Source organism: Saimiri boliviensis, chromosome 14, assembly GCF_048565385.1.
Source record: "Saimiri boliviensis isolate mSaiBol1 chromosome 14, mSaiBol1.pri, whole genome shotgun sequence".
In the NCBI taxonomy this organism is placed as follows: Eukaryota; Metazoa; Chordata; class Mammalia; order Primates; family Cebidae; genus Saimiri; species Saimiri boliviensis.
Genome location: NC_133462.1, coordinates 34,988,072 through 34,996,194, shown reverse-complemented (window position 1 = coordinate 34,996,194; position 8,123 = coordinate 34,988,072). Strand labels below are relative to the sequence as shown.

General features: G+C 49.5%; 1 long non-coding RNA gene across 3 annotated transcripts in view; it reads left to right on the top strand.

Moving 5' to 3' along the window:
• Window positions 1-5,685: 5,685 nt before the first annotated feature.
• LOC141581030 (uncharacterized) overlaps window positions 5,686-8,123 on the top strand; it is a 76,794-nt gene continuing 74,356 nt past the window's right edge. For 2 of the 3 annotated variants that reach the window (XR_012513438.1, XR_012513439.1), the window contains exon 1: window positions 5,718-6,158. This is a non-coding gene — a long non-coding RNA (uncharacterized LOC141581030). Of the gene's footprint in view, window positions 6,159-8,123 lie in introns of all 3 variants that reach the window. The other variant, XR_012513437.1, reaches the window with a different exon arrangement.

The following is an 8,123-nucleotide window of genomic DNA, read 5'->3' as shown; positions in this document are numbered from 1 at the left end:
ATACAAAAATTAGCCTGGCTTGGGGGCATGCACACTACCTGTGGCTAATTTTTTTTTTTTTTAGAGTCTTGCTCTGTCGCCAGGCTGGAGTGCAGTGGCACCATCTTGGCTCACTGCAACCTCTGCTTCCTGGTTCAAGCGATTCTCCTGCCTCAGCCTCCCAAGTGGCTGGGCTACAGGTGCACACTACCACACCCAGCTAATTTTTGTATTTTTAGTAGAGACGGGGTTTCATCATGTTGGCCAGGATGGTCTTCATCTCTTTACCTCGTGACCCACCCACCTTGGCATCTCACAGTGCTGGGATTACAGGCGTGAGCCACGGTGCCCAGCTTTGGCTAAATTATTAAAGTTTTTATAGAGTCAGGGTCTCCTTATGTTGCCCAGGCTGGTCTTCAACTTCTGGTGGGCTCAAGCAATCCTCCCTCCTCAGCTTCCCAAAGTGCTTGTATTAGAGGCATAAGCCGCTGCAACTGGCTTTGCACCCATATTCTTTTTTTTTTTTTTTTTTTTGAGACAGAGTCTTACTCTGTCACCCAGCCTGGAGCGCAGTAGCACGATTTTGGTTTACTGTAATCTCCACCTCTGGGTTCCAGTGATTCTCCTGCCTCAGCCTCCCTAGTAGCTGGGACTACAGGCGCCCACCACCACGCCCAGCTAATTTGTTTTTTTTTAGTAGAGATGGAGTTTCACCATATTGGCCAGGCTGGTTGAACTCCTGACCTTGTGATCCGCTGGCCTTGGCCTCCGGAAGTGCTGGGATTACAGACGAGAGCCCCTGCACCCAGCCTCCTATTACTAACACTATCTTTCATTGTGAAAGATTTCCAAAAATGACATTGCTCTGTCACTGTGTGTATGTTTTTCATATTGCTCATGATTTTCTAATGTTCTTTCTTTCCTCCCTGCATTTTCTTCCCTTCTTGACTTGAGATATAATTGACAATTAACTGCCTGTATTTAAAATACGAAATTGTATGTTTTGACATATGTTAACACCCGTAAAACCATCACCTTAAGAAATTTTCTCATACCCCTTTGTGTTCCTTCCCTCACCTCATGGCCCTCTCCCTGGTCCCAACTGATCTGTTTTTTGGTTCCTAGCTTTGTAATACATATTTCAGAAACTCATATAAACAGAATCAGAATATGTAGCCTTTTGAATTTGGTTTTTATTGCTTCCTGTATCTGACCTACAAGTGGTGTCTTCTTCAGGCCTGGACAGAGACCTTGAGACCCGAATGGCTTCTGGGTCCTTGGATGACACTCCTACATTGAGTCTCTTAATTCCCTTAGTGGTTTCTGGGTGCTGCCCCTGGTCTATCAGATCCAACCCTCTAATCTTGGACATGGTTCCCAAATCCACAAATGATTCCCTGGGACGAGGACACCAGCTTCGGACCTTGCAATCCCCACATTGGGGCACTGGACACCACCCTAGATCTTCAAGACCCTTTCCATGTCTGTGAGCTACCCATGATGTACAAGGTCCTCTTTGGAGCTGAAATTCCATCCAACATTCTCAAACTGCTTTGATGTCCAAAGTTCCCTGTCTTGACAGGCAAGCCCCTCCATTGTATCCATGGAAACCGACTCACCTCCCTAAACCTCCTCCCACACGCCAACCCCTAGGTGTGCTCTTCATATACTGGAACCTGCAGGTGCTGGTCCAGAGCTGCTTGGCCGTAGGGTGGTCTGCAGGCGGAGGTGGGGATGGTGACAGCAGAAAACAGGTCCTGCGGGCATGGATGGGTATGGCTAGAGTGGGGGCAAGGCTGGGTTATCCTCTCCTCGTCTCCTGTCTTCTCATCGCTGCTCTTAAATGCATATTTCAAAGTCATGGAGTTCACAGGTTTTGCCCGAGCTCTCCTCTAGAGGAAACCTGGTCCTGGCGCAACAGCGACATCTCTGGGCCCCAGCGGACTAGGAGAGAAGGAGCACCGAGGACGGCAGCCCCTAGGAGAGGAGGATAGGGATGAGCACAGTGGGGCGAGGAGTTCTATGAAGGGAGTGGCCTGACCCAAAGAGACGTGTGGGGTCTAAGCGCACCTAAGGCCTATCGGGGCGGAAAGATTGGGCCAGGAAAGGGCGGGGCTGAGCTGGACTGTGCGGGGCTCGGAGCTTGAGGGGCTGAACCTGGACTGGCCCGGACTGGCCCAGACTGACCCGCAAAGGGGATGGGAGTCAGGCGGCGAGGCTCAGCCCAGGGGCAGTAAGGGGATGAGAAGGGTAGAGCTGTTTCCTAGGCTGACGGGTGCCTAAGCGAGAGAGGCAGGATGAGGGCCAAACGGAGAACGGCGGGCCTTGTCGGAAAGGGCGGGGCCGAGCAGGCATCTTAGCACTCACAGACCAGGCTCTACCAGGCCAACACTGGCTGAAACTTACCTATGTAATCGTCTGACGCCTGATGACTGATGCACTTGGTGGAAGACAAGCTGAGTAAGAGATGAGAGCACGGGAGAGGACGTGGTTACACAGGTGAAGGTCTGGTGGACGTCCGTGGGTGGGGTATTGACGTCCGTGGCTTGGGAGAGACCAGGAAGAATTCTCTGGCGTCTGAGGGTGTAAGTCTGGCAAGGGAACCAGAAGGGAATAGGAGTCAGAGAAAGAAAATGGATCAAGGTCGGGCGCGGTGGCTGACGCCTGGGATCCCAGCACCTTGGGAGGTCGAGGTGGGCGGATTACCTGAGGTCGGGAGTTCAAGACCCTCCTGGCCAACATAGTGAAATGCCATCTCTACTAAAAAGTACAAAAATTCATGGTGGCATGGGCCTGTAGTCCCAGATACTCAGGAGGCTGAGGCAGGAGAATCGCTTGAACCCAGGAGGTGGAGGTTGCCATGAGTCGAGATCAGGCCACTGCACTCCAGTCTAGCGACAGAGTGAGAATCCGTCTCAAAAAAAGAAAAAAAAAAGGGGGGGAAAGGATCAGGACAGGGAGGAGACAAGGAGGCCGAGAGAAGAACTAGATAATGACCTGGGAAAAGGAACCGTCTCAGTAGAGAGGGTTTTAGATAAGAGGGGTTGGTACAAGGTGCTTAGTCCACACTTCTCATCCCGGGGGGTGCACCTGGTGGACAAGTTGGATGGAAGTTGGGTTCCAAGTCCAGTAAGGGGATCAGGGTGGGAACCTGGTACTGCAGTGGGAAGGGATCACAGGCCAGCCGGGGCCACCTGACTGAAGACAAAGATATGTGCCTGGGGGTGGGAGGATCTGAGTGAAAACTGGGATCAGGCTGGGTGGGGTGACCTGAGGAGGAACCAGGTAAAGACTTGGTAGCAGACCTGGGATTGGATGGGGCTCTGCCTCACTCACCCTGAACTCTACGGAGCTGTCCTTCAGGCTGTTGCGGCCCTGGGTCTGTTCCTTCAGCATAGTTGGCTACATGTACCCACCCTGCATGTGAGGGTGTCTGGGTGAGGGACTGCCCCCCACACCTGCCCCAATTTATAGGTAGTACACAGAGGAGGTGGAAGAATGGACTGTAGGATGGAAGGCACACAATGAAGGGCTGATCCCCCATCTGGAGAATGGGAGGGTGAAATGCATGGTGGAGGTCAGGCTGGGGGCCTGGGAGTAGGCTCAGGTAAATGCAGCTGTTAACTGGGTTGGAGTGTCCTACCACCTGCTCAGTCTGGCCCATGTTACAGGTGGTCAGTGGTACCCTGTAGGGGAAGTGGGTGGGATGAACGCAGATGATTGGAATGAGAATAATCAACAGGAAAGAAGAAATCTAAGCACATTTCCCCATATCTCATTAAACCATTTTCCCAACCTCAGGAATAGATCATTAAAAAAAAAAAAAAATTGGTTAAGACTCATTCATCTGATGGAGAGTGTTTCTCTACGCTTTTAAAATGTGTAAATTAGACCAGGCATGGTTGCTCACACCTGTAATCTCAGCACTTGTAATAACCTACTCTGGGCTAGTATCACTGACTCCATCTTGGCTATAAACTCCAACCTAGCTTCCTCCCCACTACCACAGCCCCTTTGGGTGCATAACTGGGTCCTGCTGCACTTAGAAGCATTGAAGGTACTGTTCTTAACACTTGTAAACATTGTAACCGCATCCTGCTTGGCATACTCCCCGCTAAGAAAAAAAGTTTCCCTTTGATCATTGTGTAGAACGAGCCTGATCACCCCGCTTCTTGGTAATTGTATGGAAAACACCTGTGCTCACAGCCCCTCCCTCTAACCTGCTTTTCTGCTTCTGTAAAATTCTGCTTCAGCTAGGTACCCCCTCCCCTACCTAAATCAAGGTATAAAAGATAATCAAGCCCTTTCCTCGGGCCGAGAGAACTTTGAGCATTGGCGGTCTCTCGGTTGCTGGCTAATAAAAGGACTCATAATTTGGAACTCAGTGTGTGGCTCATTCCTTCTACCTCGATTGGTTACTACACACTTTAGGAGGCCGAGGCAGACAAATCACCCGAGGTCGGGTTTTCAAGACCAGCCTGACCAACGTGGAGAAACCCCAGTGTCTACTAAAAATGCAAAATTAGCCAGGCCTGGTGGTGCATGCCTGTAATCGCAGCTACTCTGGAGGCAGAGGCAGGAAAATTACTTGAACCTGGGAGGCAGAGGTTTCGGTGAGCCAAGATCGAGCCATTGCACTCCAGCCTGGATGACAGAGTGAGACTCCGTCTGAAAAAAAAAAGAAAGAAATAGAAAATGTTCTATAATTGGCTGTGGTGATGACTATGTGTTTGTATCTTTGAATATACTGTACTGAATTGTACACTTAAAAGGGGTGCATTCTAGCCGGGCGCGGTGGCTCAAGCCTGTAATCCCAGCACTTTGGGAGGCCGAGGCGGGTGGATCACGAGGTCAAGAGATCGAGACCATCCTGGTCAACATAGTGAAACCCTGTCTCTACTAAAAATACAAAAAATTAGCTGGGCATGGTGGCGCGTGCCTGTACTCCCAGCTACTTAGGAGGCTGAGGCAGAAGAATTGCCTGAACCCAGGAGGCGGAGGTTGCGGTGAGCCAAGATCACGCCATTGCACTCCAGCCTGGGTAACAAGAGCGAAACTCCGTCTCAAAAAAAAAAAAAAAAAAGGGGGGGGTGCATTGTGTAGTATTTGTATTTTATTTTGATGTAGCTTTTCAGATAAATACACATGACTTCAGATTTTTGATCTAATCTGTTAAGCATATTAAGAGTTTCCAGATACACCCTAAATTTACATCATTTTTTATTGTTTATTCTTTAATCAGTGAAAATAATAATTCAATTACCTTAGGTATATCAAGTCGTTTACATTTTAAAGTTCTCTGTGAACACAATCTGTAACCTATCTAAAATAAATTTCCCTGTAGTGTGAAATGTACACTTCAGAGTTTAGTTGAACACATCTCAGCTTCCATGCTAGGGATGTGGGGTTCAAAGAGATTGTGTGTAAAAGGCTCTGGGAATTGGGGAAGGGATGGGTGGAAGCCTCAATGCCGTTAGGAATTGGGGAAGAGATGGGTGGAAGCCTCAATGCCGTTAGCTGTCAATATCAAAGTGGAGCTAGATTCTTATCACACATGGTGAGGTCAGTTTTAAGTGTCTGTGTTTGTGAACAGGGCTCCCAGTTCCACGTGTGCTCTCAAAACTCAGGCCAAGTCCCTGGCCCCTGGAGGTGTCAGACCCTCTTGTTCCAATCTGGACTTGTCTGGGTGGCCCTCCTGCTGTGGACTTGCTCCTTAAAGGATCGCTACATCTGGCAACTAAGGCTGGAATTCGCTGCGCAGACTTGTGTCTCCGCGTTCAGAAACAGCTGCGACAGGATGCCAAGGTCCATCGAAAAGGCTGGGAACAAGTTCAGCTTCAACGAAACCGTCCCTGGCTGTGACTGGTTTCTGCCTGGACTGAAGCCTGGTTGCCCCAGCAGCCTTTCGCAGCTCTGTCAATCCGTGTGAGGGGGTGGGGCTTCATGAACTGTCCAATCAGAGGTGCCACGTGAAGGTGGGTTGGGCCACGTGAAGGCGGGTGGGGCAACGCGTCACAAACGCGGTGGGGGTCGTACGTCGTGACGCGCCGCAGTTGACGGGTGCTTAGACTATCACGTACCCCGCTGACTCTTGCTGTGTGCGCTGGGACTAACGCTGGGACCAATGCTGCATAGAAGAGATGAGGGAGGACGGCTAGACACCTGGAAGCCGGAAAATGGTGAGTGTGTGGGGCCTGTATCCCGAGACCTGAGGAGGGGCAGGTTGGAACCGGTTGTGGCGGGACCCGGGGCTCCCCTTGGCGACTCCGGGGTCTGGGACCCGGGTCCCTTTGGCACAGCTGGGCCCTCGGTGCCCTGGCCGCAGACTGGGGCTGGGCCAGTATCCGGGACCCCGGCGTCCTGTCCCGTTCCCGCGCGACGCCTGCGGCCCCGGTTCTTGCCGCGGCGCCGCCTCTAGGCAGCTCCGCGTCCGCAGCCCCGAGTCTCCCCAGATCGTGAGGGAGCCGCAGGAGGGTCATGGGGAGGATTCCGACTCGTGTGTGGGGTTCGTGCTTGGGAAGAGCAGAGGTCTGTGTGGTCCTCAGTGCCTCCTTTCTCCATGAAGGTCACTCATCTTCCCCTGAGCTTTCCAAATGTATGGAAAGCAGGGTGTCAAATCCATGATCCTATCCCAGCCTACCTCTTCCTAGGGCTGGCAGTAAATTCCTAAGTTTGCGGGTCCCCTCCTGCATTCCCAAAGTCTGACGTTCCCTCTCCAGTGCACAGCGTAACCGTTATCAATTGTTTGGCCTCTGGTGCATTTCACACGGACGCCGTTTCTCATTTTTCCAAAGAACCAGGGATGACTCGTTTTAAAAGATTTATTTTTTGTTTGCGGATATTTTACAGGCGAGAAAGGCAAAGAATACCCACCTAGAATTGTTGTAGAAATCCTTATGACATACCTTCCAGTATCTCTCCTGAGTCCAGAAATGCTTTGGGAACTCTTGGGTAGAGGCTCCTCTTTGGGAACTTGCCTGGGTGATCTTTTTAGCAGTTTCAGTTCGGCACTGCCCCTACTTGGCTTTGTCATCTGGAAGAGATTTTACTACATATTTGGGTGTCATTTTCTTCATGTATTTGAAATGTATATAATCAATAGCTATTAAAAATATAATTTTTTATTTCTAATTTTTGTGGGTACATGGCGTATATATTTATGGAGGACATGAGATGTTTGGATTCAGGCATGCAACGTGAAATAAGCCCATCACGAAGAAAGGGATATCCCCTCAAGCATCTGAGTTGCAAACAATCCAGTTACACTCTATAAGTTATTATAAAATGTATAGTTCTATTTTTTTTTTTTCCAACCGTTAACTATCCTCTCCTTTCCCCCAGGCCCGCGTTACCTTTCCCAGCTTCTAGCAACCACTCTATTCCCTATGTCCATGAGTTCATTTGTTGGATTTTTATAATAGATCCCACAAATAAGTGAGAACATGTGGTGTTTATCTTTCTGTGCCCGGCTGATTTCACCTAACATAATCATCTCCAATTCCATCCATATTGCAAATGACTGGATTTCATTCTTTTTTATGTCTGAATAGTACTCTATTGTGTATATGTATCCCTCCCCCCCCCACCTTTTTTTTTTGGCAGAGGAGTCTCACTCTGTCGCCTAGGCTGAAGTGCAGTGGTATGTTCTCAGGTCATTGCAACCTCTGCTTACAGTGTTCAGGCAATTCTTGTGCCTTAGCCTCCAAGAAGCTGTGATTTCAGGCATGTGCCTCCACACAGGGCTAATTTTTGTATTTTTAGTAGAGACGGGGTTTCACTGTCTTGGCCAGGCTGGTCTCAAACCCCTGACCTCAGGTGATCACCTGCCTCTGCCTCCCAAAGTTGTACCACGTTTTAAAAATCCATTCATCTATTGAGTGATACTTAGGTTGCTTCCAAATCTTGGCTATTGAAACAGTGCGGCTACAGATATAGGAGTGCAGCTGTCCCTTCCATATACTGATTTCCTTTCTTTTGGGTATATTCCCAGCAGTGGGATTGCTGATGGGAATGTAAATTAGTACAACCATTACAGAGAATGGTTTGGAGGTTCCTCAAAAAACTAAAAATTGAGCTACCAAACCATTCTCTGTAGTGGTTGTACTAATTTACATTCCCATCAGCTGAGTACAAAGCTTCCCTTT